Source organism: Rhyacophila brunnea, unplaced genomic scaffold, assembly GCF_057557595.1.
Source record: "Rhyacophila brunnea isolate RB1 unplaced genomic scaffold, BYU_Rbru_1.0 scaffold_3, whole genome shotgun sequence".
NCBI classification, from domain to species: Eukaryota; Metazoa; Arthropoda; class Insecta; order Trichoptera; family Rhyacophilidae; genus Rhyacophila; species Rhyacophila brunnea.
In genome coordinates, this window is record NW_028232965.1 from 56,211,229 (window position 1) to 56,226,787 (window position 15,559).

The window sequence follows — 15,559 nt, forward strand, 5'->3', positions numbered from 1 at the left end:
AAACTTCTCCAGTCTTGAATATTTACATAGAATTTATTCATAACATTAAAAATGTGTTACACAGAATTTATGAGTGATAGAAAATTTGTTTTCTGGGAAGTATACACATGTCGCCAAAGTAGTTTAACGTAAATTTGTAACACTTAGTTCAAATTTATCGATTTGATATCCACCGAAAAATCAGTAGGTATTTATTACTCAAATGGCAAATTCTAGAGAATGTACAGAAAATAATCATTTTCCAGATTCTTCTATAAAAAATACTTTTACAAAGCTCTTAGCTGACGTATTCACACAGTACTGAGATAATTGACAAATATATTTGAATATGTATACAATTTGCAGACAGTCATCTAATCTGATAAGTAATATATTTACGTTTTATATATAACTTAGGTAATATCTAGAATTTCTTCGTTTTTAATCATTATTTTTTTGATTTTTTTGTTCCTTCCTTCTCACTCAATTTTATTCCTTCAATATTAGTGACTATCTTTTGTCATTTTGAATGCATGTATGACTCGTATGAGCAATAATACTAGCTTAATTCCTAGATGGCGTCACGGTCTCTCAAAAAATAATAATTATTATGATCTTCTTCGTAGGAGCTACAGCCCAATCAACCCATAGCCTACCATAGCATAAGGCATTTGAGGTCGTAGCCTACAGCTTCGGAGCCGGCCGCTGAGAGTAGATATACATAGACATATCTACTTCTTCTTCTCCACGGCTCTAGAATCCAGTCCAGAATTTTGCTTCTTTGCCTCCTGCCACTCCCAGACATTCGCATGGTGCTCCAATCTTCCTCAACCAATCTATTCTTTAGCATAGATCTCCTTCTCAATTTGTTAATACTTCCACAGTGATAATGATACAGGATATATTATTAAATTTATTAAGGTTTTACGTTTGACACAACATAATATGTATATATGGTGACGTAGCGTAATTCCTATCGATTATTGTGAGGTGGTAATTATTCACAGAAAGTGGCGTCGGGCGACTGGACATAATCAACATGTTCCCAAATAGAAACTTCCCGGCGTCGAAAATAAAAACGTCAGAGCTTTACTGTATCGGATATGACGTCACTAAGCTTTTCCCACTGGCTGTACGTAAACGCGCGGTTGACGAATAATATTTCATTTCTATTGCTGTTGAAATAAAATATAATACGTACATACGTTATAGTGGTTTGATAATTATGTGTAATTAAATTTATTGTGTGTAACTTCTATGTGCTGAACAGTAATATAACTTTTCTTAAAATTGCGAATGATTTCATTTTATTATTCATAATTCTATTCACCTTCACAATTTTCCCGGGTTTCACAATATTGCAAAGATCCTTAGCATTTCCCAATATTTACTTCCATAACTGGTTGTGTATAAGACTGCGAGCCTTTAATTGTTTGATGTTAGCCATTCGCTCATCCCTATATAACACTGGCTCCCAACCTTTTTTGATTGGTGGAAGCCGTGTCATATTTTCTAGAATCTCATGGAACTCTCCTACCTGGCTGATATTAAGATTATTATAGAGTTACAAAATATACGTGTGAAACTAAGGGTAACGTACCTCGTAAAGTACCGTTTTCAACAGTTAATTAGGCTTAAAACGTCGCTTCTTATTATTTTTCGTCTCAAATTCCACAGCGTACTAACGAATGTAAATAAAAATGTCTAAAACTATTGGGCAAACTAGTTTCCTCGATTTCACTTAAATTTTTACTAATATTTAACATACTTGAGAATCACCGCTATATATTTAATATGTATTTTTGATTGGCCTCTACGTTTATCATCCAAATGAATTTTAAGCACAATAATTATGCTATTGTTTGGTAAAACTATGACATCCATCTTGCAGTAGAGGTTGGAGCATCTGACTCATCGTGGGGTTGGTTATGGGTTCAAACCCCTTCCCCTCTGCAGCCACATTGATTTCATTTCATCATTTGGAGCCATGGCGTGGAGCGAATGGATTGTGTAAATACGTAATTAATCAATATCAGTTGATAACATCCATCTAATAGAATGAAACTGGCCAGGATATTATAAATATAATTATAATGTGGATTAAGTGCTTACTAAATATTTTATTTTATTTTTATTCAACATTGATCATTGTTTGGAAATTACACTAACCTAAACATTGTTACTCTCCCTCGTGAAGTGGTAATAAAATGTTTTCTTTACCTTTGATAAAATTTAAATTTTCGTGGTAGTTTTTGCAGTTTATTTTAAAATAAAAAATGTAGGTACTTTAGATCTTTATATGAAATGGTTTTTCATTCTTATAGCACTGGTTATATATAAAAAAATATCATTATGTAATTATATTGTATTTACTCTTATGTAGGTACGTTTGAAAACTTATTTTGTACACTAGAGGTCACATAATCACATCAGCAACGACCGTAATTCTGCGGTCTTAGGCCGAATAGAGTATGCGTTTTATAACTTTGCACTTTTTTCTACACTGATACGCCTAGTTGTCTGATTACCTCGCATAAAATTAAATCAAATGACATTCACTTTTAGTAATAATGTAGTAATAAATAAATAAATAGATAATACATGTCAAAACAATATTTATTTTTTAGAATATATTGCCTACATCACTTTCATCCTAGAGCCGACGTGCAAAGTTATGAAGCATATGCTCTACAGCAGTGGTTTTCATGTGCGGCCACCAGCGCTTTACGGAATAATATTTCAAAAATTTATTTATTAAATTATGAGATTAGTTGAATAAACATGACTTTTCTTAAATTTCTTTCCACGCTCAAATGATCGATAATATGTTTTTGTGATGAAATCGTGTGTGAAATAGTCCGTTTCTGAGAATAAAGTCAATTCAAAGAATTGGCAACAATTGCTTTATTAATATTGTCGATTTTTCCTACTACTGTATAATGTGAAAGATCATTCAGTGTACTGCACTTCATAAAAAAACAAATATTGAAGCCAGTTGACAGTGATGTAAACTTAGAAACAGTCATGCGGCTCGCATTGGAAAAAAGGAGTATTGAGTAATTTCCATTTGCATTATTTTTTCAAATAAATTGATATGTACTAAAATGTTCAAATGTCTTTTATTAAAATAAATGGACTTGTCTATAAATATATTGATCTATTATTTTAGTAAATAAAATTTAGCTTTAATTTTTTCAATCACAACAAAAGTGAAATTTGGTCCGGCCACCAGACGTTTCCATAGAACTGTCAATGTCAATTGTGCGGCCACAGTTAAATTTCACGTGAGAACCACTGCTCTACAGTCTACCCCGTCGTAGAACATACATGGTTTTACATGTTACTAAAAAAATTGTATGAGGTTTTAGCCTATTTAAAAAGTGTTTTTTTTTTATAATTCTAATGATTTGCGACCCGGGTTTCACCTTTTGGCATCGTCAGTCACTATGCGCACACCTCATATAAGGCTCAGCATAAAGGGTTCCTGTCCCGATTCCAATTACAAATTTATTAACGGATATCGGGAGTTCGGTTCCGGTTCCATTTCCAGATGGGTATTTTAGTTTGTTATAGTCGTTTACCAACATACAGTCTTCGCCACAAGTCTATATTATCACAATGTCCAAAGACGATTTATGTAGTTTATAATTAAATAAGTAGTGTATTTATTCAGTCCCGTTCCACAGGTCCTCAAACCTCGTTGCGTGTTTCCTGCAAATAATTACGCGAATAAATGCGTAATATATGTAAATAATATAAACTAAGTAAGTTATTTATTTAATACAATGTAAAAACAACAGCAAAGTTTGCGCTCTATTTTTATTATCAGGCATAATCATAAAGTGTTTTTTTAGTAACGCTGAACTCATAAGCTCCACTTCTGTTCGTGTTTCTATAACTTTACAGATTTAGGATCTAAGTACGTTTATTTGCGATAAGAAAATCTGTAATGTTATAACATTTGGTTTTCCAAACTAATGTAGCCAGCTACCTTATTACCCTTGCTATGTAATTATTTGTTCTAGCTTAAAAGTAAGTGAAAAAAATAATCATTTTTATTGTGAGTACCTACATGTTTAAACCTAATAGTATAATTCAACTACATTACGTATTCTTAAGAAAATTCGAGGTCAAGCAATGTCATATTTTCGCAAGTGACTTGTGCTTTTTTTAAAAGCTCTTTTAACTACTATAACAATTATTGTCTGAGTAGGTACCTGAAGTAGTGTGAATATAACACTTATTAATAATGTATTGAGATTTATGACCGATTTACATTCCCAAAATAACTATAAAGCTCTTTGATAAAATCAGTCTTATCCACTACAATAAAGAGCTTTAAATTTTTTTAAAACATTTTTCTTTTAATTGAATTCTAAAGAATCATGAAATACAGCGTCACTGTGAAAATTATTTGCAATTAAAATAATTGGTAGGTGCTAAGCGAGTTACGTTTTCCTTATTCCTTAATATTTTGTAGATACATCCATTGACGAATTAAGACATTTTCGCACTACAGCACCGGCATTTTGTGGGCCCCTTAACCTGCTCCACAAATAAAAAAAATCTATATTGAAATAAATAGTTTTTACTTGTGTTACAAAAAGAGATGGTTATTTATATCGATATTGAAGGTTTGTTTTAAAATGTTATATTCTTTATAAATAACAATCGGAAAGCTTTAATATGCCCCATAAAATTTTTATTTTATTTGACTTGTCAACGCAATGAACTGAATATATAATTTGTCATTGATTAACAGGGGAGGTTATAAAAAATGATTTTGGCAAACATTCTACCTATATCTTTAACTACTTTTATTTACCGTTTAAAAAAAATAGGTTAGGTACATGTTCAAACACGCGCGTTAACATCATTTTACTCCCTACTTCAATTATAGTTTGTCAATTTATGACTACGGCCGTATGTTGTAGCTTAACCACTGGGGAATGCCAAAAGAAATGGCGTATTTCAAAAAAACACTACCTTATTCTTAAGTCAATAATTATTATAAAGCAATGATTATTCGTAGGATGTTTATCACACTTGAATGGTCAATGACGTAGCTTATAATTAGTATAATAGTATAATTTTGTATCGTAAATATTTCACTATAATGTCGATATAAATTATACTGATGGTTTTATAAATGCGTTTAAAAATTAATAAATGTAAAAAATAGTAACACCACTGCACATTTATGTACTGAAATATGACTATATTCTAAAACATTAGAGCGAGAGGTTTAAAAGAATACTATTTTATGTAATAAAAATACTTTATGCAGCCATCAAATAATGTTTAAAATAAATATAAAGGATAATAAGGCTTCAAAATTATATAAATAGATTATCTACAACGTTTAAGGTATGTCCAGGATCATGCTTTGGAAATAGAAAAAAAGCTCCATTTTGACCCACACTGAGCACGTCCGCCTTTAAGATTTCCAAAACACGTTATCATTTGTATTAATCCAGCAGGATCCCGGAATTACAGGCCCTACCACCGACTGCAATTTCCACCCTGCCAGCTACTTATAAGGTTGTATATAGGTAGGTAATCAATAATTTTGAATAATTATTAGAAATATGCCATATAAATTAATATAGCCAGCACGTGGACAAAGGTTATTAATTTGATACTTTATTTTAAAACGAACTAAAACTGGTTCATTAACCCCAGTACAATATTATATGTTGATTTAAATATTGAGTAGAAAGCTAGATGTCTATTTAAAATAATTAAAACAATAATGCTTTGTTTTGCGTATTTCTTCCCCTAAATAAATTAAATCGCCGGCTATGCAAGAGTGCTAATGTGTCCGCTTATTGAGTCGTGAGTTTCGAGTTCGAATCCAAAGTCTGGCAAATTGGCATTTTGTTTTTCTAAATGTGTGTGAACCTAATAAGTTGAGCAAGTAGTAGCTAACATTATATATTTCTAAAAAAAATATCGTTACGAAACCTCTGAAGCGGCCAAGTTCCACGTCGAATTATAGAGCCAATGAAAAAAAGCATGCCGAAATACCAAGATAAAAAACCAAAGGTGAAATGATTTAGATATTTTTAAAACTCAATGTTTCCGACGAGTTTTGGTGGTATACTGTAGAGATGGGAAAACTCGTCGATTTTGAAGACTAATTATACTTACTACCAGTATAAAAAATACTTAGTATAGAAACTCGTTCCAAAATACTATAGACTACTAAATAGACTACTAAATACTATACTAGTATTTGGAATACTATATAGAGCGTTTGGCGTGCGTATGTGACAAAAGTTTCATACTCAACTGAAACTAAAACCACATTGGTATTTGAAATACGTATCGGCTCAGGAAACTCAGACTGTGTATCGGCTTCAATAGAATCGCTAAAAATATGCTGAGCTCCGCTTGTCGAATAGTCCCATTTATTATAAAATTTTAAACACATTTTAAATTTATGAGTTGTTTTTCTGTTAGGTTACAATATTCTTGTTAACAAAAATGAATAACAGTGATTTTTTTAAAAATTTTAAACTTGTTTTGAGTGGTCGTATAACAAGCCGTCTATGCGTCATCTCACCACTGTGCTGCGACACAAAATTTATGACCTATTATTAAACATTCGAACGCAATAGACTAATAAATTGAAATATACCTATATTCAAGTGCTATTTCGTTCGCGCGCATTTAATGTCAATAGTGTTGAAAGTCTACCAACTAGCGAGTGCACAGAACAGCGACTCGCGATGACGTCACTTCACAAGTTTTTTGGAATAAGTTTATTGGAAAACACATACTGAGTATGGGTAGTTTCATCCGAAACTTGAGTACACAAAGTATTTCCAACTTATCTCTAGTATACTGGTACATGCAAGAATAGAACGTAGAAAATGAAAAAAAAGTTGTGAATCTTTGTTTTCCCAAAGCCTACACGTACCGTTACCATCAAGTTATGCGTATTTTTTCTATTGAATGCATTATAATAATATAAAGACGTCATTCTCAAAAACAGCGTACATAAAGTAACACAGTGGTAGTATTGGGGTGATATGTTTATTTGGTACTACAGTGGAATCCCAATCTACCGTTCTCGCATACATCGTTTTAGGATCGTTCATTTGAAAGTCCCGCCAAACACTCATAAGAACAATGTTAAATAATCCCGCATTAACCCGTTCCCCGAATCCCGATTCATCGTTTTCCTCGATCTATCGTCTAAATCATGGTTTCCCAAACTATGGGTCGCGAGCGAATATTGAGTGGGCCCTCGCCACTGTATACATGAATTAAAAAAAATAGGAAGTGATAAATTTGATATTTCATTCAGAAAACTGAATATATTTTTAAACATCTACTGGACGAAGAATTCATTCTCAAGCTCACTTATTTGGCGGATATTTTTTTTAAATTTATTTTATTTTTTTTATAAGTCGCAACTAAAATGCCTAGATAAAAGGCCTCTTATGCCTCATAAAAGAAAACTAGAACTCTAGTTGAGAAACAGAAAATAATTCAAGACCTCGAAAAAAATACAGGAGAAAAACGAGGTATCCCCCATTTATCGTTTCCCGCATTTATCGTTTTTATTTTAGGGTCCCCTGAAAACCGTAGAATCGGGGTGTCACTGTATAACTTCATAAAATACCTAAAATAATATATGAACCTACTACCTACCTAGATCTCGACATAGTTTGGATAATTTTGAATATAATATTGATTTTTTACTTGTTCTTGGTAGATATTATTAATTTATTATTCATTATGTTCGTTATCATGGTCATAACAATATTTATGGGTCCTCAAGTAATGGATTAAAAGCTCGACAGTACTGATGTATGTACTTAGCTTTTTCGTTTGAGTCTCGCAAAACACCTGTTTGCACCATTCTGTTATCCATACTTCATGTGTCTGTCCTAACCACGGAAGTCATCAGATCGAATGTGGTGTATAATACAAATTATGATTGCACATTTTCTTACAGGAAGGACTCTTCTCTCGAAAATAGTCACCCCTGTTTCTTCTTGTCCAGCACTGAATTGTATGAAAAAACTGGCCGAACGAGAGTTTGAAATCTTGAAGGTAATAATATAAGGTAATTTTGTGAACTTTGTTTTTATAATTAGAATTTTGTATCAAATATTGATGTCACGCTATAATATAATAATATAATTAATCACGCTTAGCTAAAAATAGTTAAATCACAAAAAAAGCTAAAAATAGCTAAAAATAATTAAAACTATATATTATAAGTCGGTATTATACAATATTTCTACGCAAAACAGTTAAATACCGAATAAAATCAAATAATATACTAAACTAACTTATGTTTATGGTCAATCGGCCTTCTAAACCTTCGTGTTTATTTTTGTGCTCAAATAAATTGGTGTAGTTAATTTTTTTCATAATTTTTCTAGTATTTCGCAACTCTAGGGAATTCCGCTCCACCCACCCTGGAAGTGGCGCGGGGGAGGGGCGATCAATAGTGAAATTAAAGATTTAGATTAGGGCGTCGATTAGATTAAGTTAATGAACTATAGAAAGAGAAATATTTTAAATATTAAAAAATACAACGACGTTGCGAACGACGTGCTAGATTTTTACTAAAATGTAGATTTTTTATCAAGTAACAATATTTTTTTACGATTATTTCCTAGTGTAAAAGAAAATAATACTATTTAATACGATGCGCAAGTGTATTTGAAAGAATGGATCCCATGGATAAAATACAAATACCATAGATTTTAATGTTCAACGTTTACGATCGTAGATGCTTGTCAAATCTCAACAGACTAAAGAACTTTGGTGAAATAAAATTAGTATAAATTAACACTTCGGCAGAGATGCTAAACTTGTTGAAAATTCCACTATGGTTGGTTGTCTTCCATTTGTGAATCGATCAAATAGTTGCGACCAATTTTCCTTAATTACATCTAAGGCCATCCGCTCACGCGGAAACTGAAATCTGACGAACTGGTTGATGGTGGATCTCATAAACTGGCCAGTGACTGATACTTCGTACACGGAGCTACTGAAACCTAATAATCTCATAACCTCAAACTGTCAAACCCATTGTTTTTCATACTTTATTCTAAGCCTTTTCCGTAATATCTTTACGGGAATATTCTGGCAGCCTGTAATTATACAGGCAGGAGTATTTCTCATATTTTAAATTAGAAATCGGTTCGCCCATCTTTAACTTTTGACGTGTTGACTTGTTATTGCTTATTTAATTCAGTTCAGTGCTACCAATTTTGGTAAGAAAATATGATTTTTCATCGAATCTACTGATATTGGTACCACTGTCTCCTTGGTTTCAGTTGTGGACGTTTTGAAACTGAGAGATTCCAGTCTTGTCGTCAGCGAGCCGTCATTGAAATACATTAGCTAGATACTGAAGTTTCAGTCTCGTCTTTTTTGAGTATTCACGTGAGCGGATGGCCTAATCGTAGATAGTTAACTTTTATTTTAAAATATCGGTGACGCAAATGGAAGACATATTCTTTTATAAACATCCATAGCAACGTAACCGAATTGAATTTAGTCACGGAAACGTGTTATATTAATTTGTAGAATATAACGGAACCCTTTAAATATGTTTAGAAGAAGCACATGAATAAAAAATGCCGAAGATGTAAAGTGAACGGAACCTACTTTTTTTCCAGGGGAAAGGCCCGCAGCATAGCTTGTCATTTTGCTAACACAAATATCATTGTCGCTTTCTATATCTAATATTTTCTTGCAGAAATACGCATTGTCCTTCAGGACAATATTCATTTTCTACGTTTGTGAATCCAAATAATAAATAGCTTTTGTCATAATACTTCAGTTTCTTAGTTTGAGAATAAAATTGGGTAGAGCCCATAGTTTTACCTAGCAGAACCCTATTTGGGAAACGTTGGCAAGCGTATTGATCGATAGTTTGACTATAATAATTATATTTCTACGTTGATTTTTCAAAGTATCTAAATCTTTTGACATTTTGTAACCGTATTCAACATCTAGCATTCGCCTTTATAGGTCTAAGAACTAGAAATACTTCGTCCAGAAGCCAAATGGATGCTACCAATATGTAAAAAACACACTAAATAAATAAGTAACATGTCCAAAACGCTCAAATAAATCATATTGCAAGCACAGCAATAAGATACCCCAGAAGTCCGAAGCCCACAAAGATTGAATTTATATACCACACAGACTGAAAACAAATCACAGACTAGTAAACAACTCGCGTCGCTTTACGATAACATCGCAATGAAGAAACTGAAGAAACAAGAAAATCACTCATTCAACCCCACAGATTCACCATTGACGAATTTTAATAACAAGGGACCGAGACTTCCACTACACGCGAACATACCAATGAGTCAGATCGTGTCCGGAAATTTGTACGTATGCAGTTCACCGTATCACACTTTATGGTGAAATGTTGTTTCGGAAATATATAAGGCTATACTTCAGTTGAGGCTTGGTCTAAAAAGATCGTGTCTAGGCGATGCGCGGATTGTGCAAATGACGAGTGCCGAACGAAATATAATTTGTCATAAAAATCCAACATTCGTCCATTTAATGTTATGTATATTGTTATATTACTAATAATAATTGTATATTCATTGACATGTTTTCTTTTTTAAGTACATACGTAAAGTTTTTTAGTAATCTACACGATTTAAGAATATTTTCATCCGATGCAATGACAAAACAAATCGACGTGCAGACAGCTCAACTGTCGGTCTCCGATTGGCGACTAGTGAGAAATTTCGTCGCAACTACTGTTGAAAATTATTTGCCGTTTCACTGAAGAAATAATAACTACACAAAATTTAAATTATCTACCCTAAGTAGGTACCTATATCAACAGTTAAATTCGCTATCATTGTGTGTACATACCTACATAAAGTTTTTTAGTCATCTTTACATGATTTAAGAATATTTTCATCCGATGCAATGACAAAACAAATCGACGTGCAGACAGCTCAACTGTCTGTCTCTGATTGGCGACTAGTGAGAAATTTCGTCGCACCTACTGTTGAAAATTATTTGCCATTTCACTGAAGTACGCTCTTAACTCATTTAGTGCTGACAACGCGACTGGCGCGTTTGCATTAGTTGGCCATTAGATATAATTAACATGCTATTTAAATGTGGTAATTAAATATTAACAGGTCACCAGTAATTGTGTTAAAGACAGTCCAACCTCTTTGGGTCGTATAGTACTGAGATACAATTCATGTATAAATAAAACATGGTTCTTGTCAATTTACAGGAAGATAGCGGCAAACACATTTTGTAAATAGCCGATATACTTGATTATTTGTTAGGTTAAGTTAGGTTAGGTTAGGTTTTCATTGTTGAATTCATGAATTTTGCCAAAATCGGCTATGAAAATAGAGATGACAGTATAGTATATGGTCATCTCTTTCCGATAAGAAAGCTCACGGCGAACTGTGCTACAATGAAATGGTATACGTACAATTTACATGTAACCGAGTGAGATAGGGGCATTTTCCTACCCAGGTACCTACATACATCACAAATAGTAACACAGCATCCAATGATCCAAATAGATATCTTGGCTGTGTGTGTTTTACAAGCTCCCTTTGATTTAAATAAAAATAATTTCAAGTTATAAACACATTATAATAAATTATAAAAAAACATGTTTTTTTTAATCAATAAATATAAATACATTTAAACTATGAAATATTTTTAGGAAGTACCTACCTGCGTATAAGAAAACATAAGAAACTAAATTTTAATGATAAAAATAATCATCAAATAATACGTAATAAAAATATGGGATCCTCAAACGTTGAACGAATTCACATTTTGTTTTTTTGTAACAATTGTACCTAAGCTAATCTATGAGTTTAATTTTTTATTCTTTTTAATGTTTTAGATTGGACATGTCGCTCGGCGAGTGGCGAGCTGGCCCCCTATGTTAGAACTTGCGAGTGCCAGCTGCCCGGTCGACATGACGTCATATGACATCATTGTGACGTACTACCGGAGTGATAATAGCATTCGAGAAAATAACGCTACTCAGACAGTGGCGCTATTCATTGTCACCATACACATATAGGTTTTTCATCATATTAATATCTATGGTGAGCACTGTGCGCTGGGCGGCATGCCTCGAGCGTGTATTGGCTGACGTCACAATTACGTCATGTCGTCTGGTGCCACACGAGTCGATAGTTAGGAAATCGCGGTCCTGGACAATAATGCTGTCATACAGTGGTACACAAGGGGAACTAAAGCCCAAAAACCCGCTGGATAGACAAACTCGTAAATTTCGGTGGATAGCAGCGAAGAATTAGGGACCGAGAAGAGTGGAGGAAGCTAGGGGAGACTTTCATATAGAAGTCAAATACCCCGGCTGATGATGATGAAAATGATTAAAACACTTAAATAGGTACGTAAATTATCAATTAATAGTCTACAATTATAAGTTTTATATTTTTCGCGACCTTACGAACACACTGGTTGAATAGGTACTTTTCATTTTAGGTACAATTTTCAATGCAATTCAATTTTTTTTGTGGACATTACAAATTATATGTTTAAGACGTTCACAACACGACATGAAACATTATTATAAAGAAGAAGAAAAAAGTAATAAAAGCGATAAAAATGAAAATATAAAAGGAGAACATAATATAAACATACATAAGCAGTGAAAATATACCTATATAGAAGTTCAAAGAAGTGCACCGAGTTTACTAAGGAGACCCTATTTTAAGAATTTATAAAATAGCGTCCACCTAAACTCACCCTCACGCAAGTGAAATATATCAACAGACGAAGCAATTTGGTTGAACTTAGTTATCGCCCTCCCAATTGGCATTACCGGTGGCAGGTTGGTTCTGCACCTTGGGAGAATAAACAACTGATGCTCTCTATTTCTAAGATAGTAAGTTATCAGGGACACACAGGTCAACACTGCCCAGACTGGCAGAGTTCTAATTTATACCTCGTAAAAGTCGAAAAAAATACGTAGCAAATAAAGATCTCTTCTAAATTGCAGACTGTATGTAAACATACCTAACTAGGATATATTTTAGTATAACATATTGTTATGATTTATGAACATGCAGTATTCATTACACAGGTTAGTCATCATTGACAGTTTATTGTGTATCGCTTTATATTGTTTATATAGATATCTATATTCCATAAGTTAACGCTAAACCCGCGATAGACATGAACTGAATATCGATTTTCTTTCAAAATTTATCTATAATGACATCACTCTTTAAAAGCACGCCATTTTACAGGTGATAGATGTATGTTGATATTTTTCTACACAGTGGTTTACGCAGTTGTTCGCTAGAGGGAAGAGGGTACTTAACCTTCATATTTAGAAAATATAATAATGGGTAGGTGGGTACCCACGGCAGTAGTAGGGGACAAGTTGGGTAATGAACGCTCGAAAGATTTGTCATGGAGATATTTATTTAATAAAGGGTTATGAACCGCTGATTAGACCGATTATGAATATTATGGTAAATTGTGATTTAGAAAAGTAATAAGTTTTAATACAAAAGAATTATTTCAGTAATATTTTGCTTTTTAGATGTAACACCTGTGTTGCATGCAAAATAAGTTAAGGTAAATAACTGTCTCCATAACGTGGGTTGTATCTTGACACATACTATTTTTACTGGTTACATGTAAATTGTACGCAAAACATTTTACCGTGGCACAGTGCGCTGTGAGTTTTCTGTCGGAAAGAGATGACCGTATACCAGTGGCGAAGGGTGGAGGTGGGCTGTTAAGATCCGCCATAAACAGTGCACATTAAACTTTTTCAGACATATATATTTGTTTTCATTGATATAAGACTACAATTTACAGATAGTGTTGGTTAGTTTTTAAAATTCAATTAAACCCTGAGAAACCAAGCCATAATAGATACTAGTCAAAAAATACATGTCTATCTATAAAATATCTAAAAATATGCAATTAAATCATACATAGCTTTGAATATTTTATAAATAGAATAATATTTTTTACTTATTATAGTTTGGTGTAGGCAGGGCTTAATGAATTAAAAAAATTAACCTACAATATGTGTAATATGTATTTTTAATCCAACGAAAACAAATAACTATGAATGAAAAAGTGTGCACAATTTTATCGTATTGCCCAAATTAGACCAAAACTATTATGGTTTCGTTTAGGCAGGATTTAATTGATTTTTAAAAACTAACTAACACCATCTGTAAATTGTAGTCTTAGTTCAATAAAAACAAATACATATGACTAAAAAAGTTTAGTGTGCACTATTTATAGCGAATCTTAACAGCCTACTTCCACCCTTCGCCACTGCCGTATACTATACGGTATCAAATTTTATTAGATTCAATATGAACATTAATTCAATTTTCATAGCTGATTTTGGCAACATTCATTAATTCAAGAATGAACACCTAACCTAACCTAAAAATTAATCTAGTGGGTATATCAGCTATTTTCATTTTTTTTTCATGCTGGCTTCCTATACAGTGTAAACCGACAAGAACCGTGTTTTATTTAGACATGTATTTTATGTCAGTACTACACGACCCAAATAGGTCTGACGGTCTTTAATATACGGCCGTATATTTCCGATACAACACTTCACGATTTAGTGTGATACGGCGAGCTCTATACGTACAAGTTTCCGGACATGATTTTTACTATGATTGGTGGCTACCTATTTGCTCAATCTAATGACTGGATTCAAGCATACTATAGGTTGGTATATTAGTTAGAAAAGTGATATGTGAAATTAACCCTTTCTTCTTTCTGTCTTCCGACTGATTATTTGTTTAAGTACTTCGTGGAAGTGTTCTTTATTGCAGATCCCGTGGGACAACTCCTCAACCGAATTAATTTCAACCCATCGTCTTATCTAGCAGTCAAGGTAAGCATTTCCTCCCTAAGTTGTTACAATCTTTTTCTTGGTCGTTCCTTCATGGCTGAGGATCGTGAGCACCTTTGAATTTTGTCATCTTTTGAGCGACCAAGACTTTCCATCCTTCTCAATCTTCTGCTTTCTACATACATACAATTTACATACAATCTTACCGTTACCTTTTACGGCTACTCTCGAAAATGTGTTCATACAACTTAATTGACAACAACACATAGACATTCACCTTCGCTTGTGGATGTCGTTTTTTCAAGAGCTCCGAATGACCTCAAAAATGTGATACCAGAACTAGTGGACTGAATGGTGATAAATGGTCTGAACGAATACCCCGGGCTGGGCTTGAAGTGTTTTTGAAATGAACCCACAATGTGATTTAAATCTGAAATCTTGGTATCAAGTGTGTAGCGTCTGCTCTACGATGAGAATCCCTATACAGAAGAAGCGTTTTCCAAATATATATGTAGTTTTTAATATGTTGTCTTGATTTTCTTCGACAAGCTAGTTAAAATCTTTCCTGATTGTTATAAATACTAGCGAAAAATCGACATATTATTTCAAACTTGTAAATTCTAATGACAAGAATTTTTGTCTTAGAACTAGTTTTAGTTGTTCTAAAAAGTCAGATCGGAAATAATAATTCAGTAATTCAATTAGATTAGAAACGTCTATTAATTCCAAATG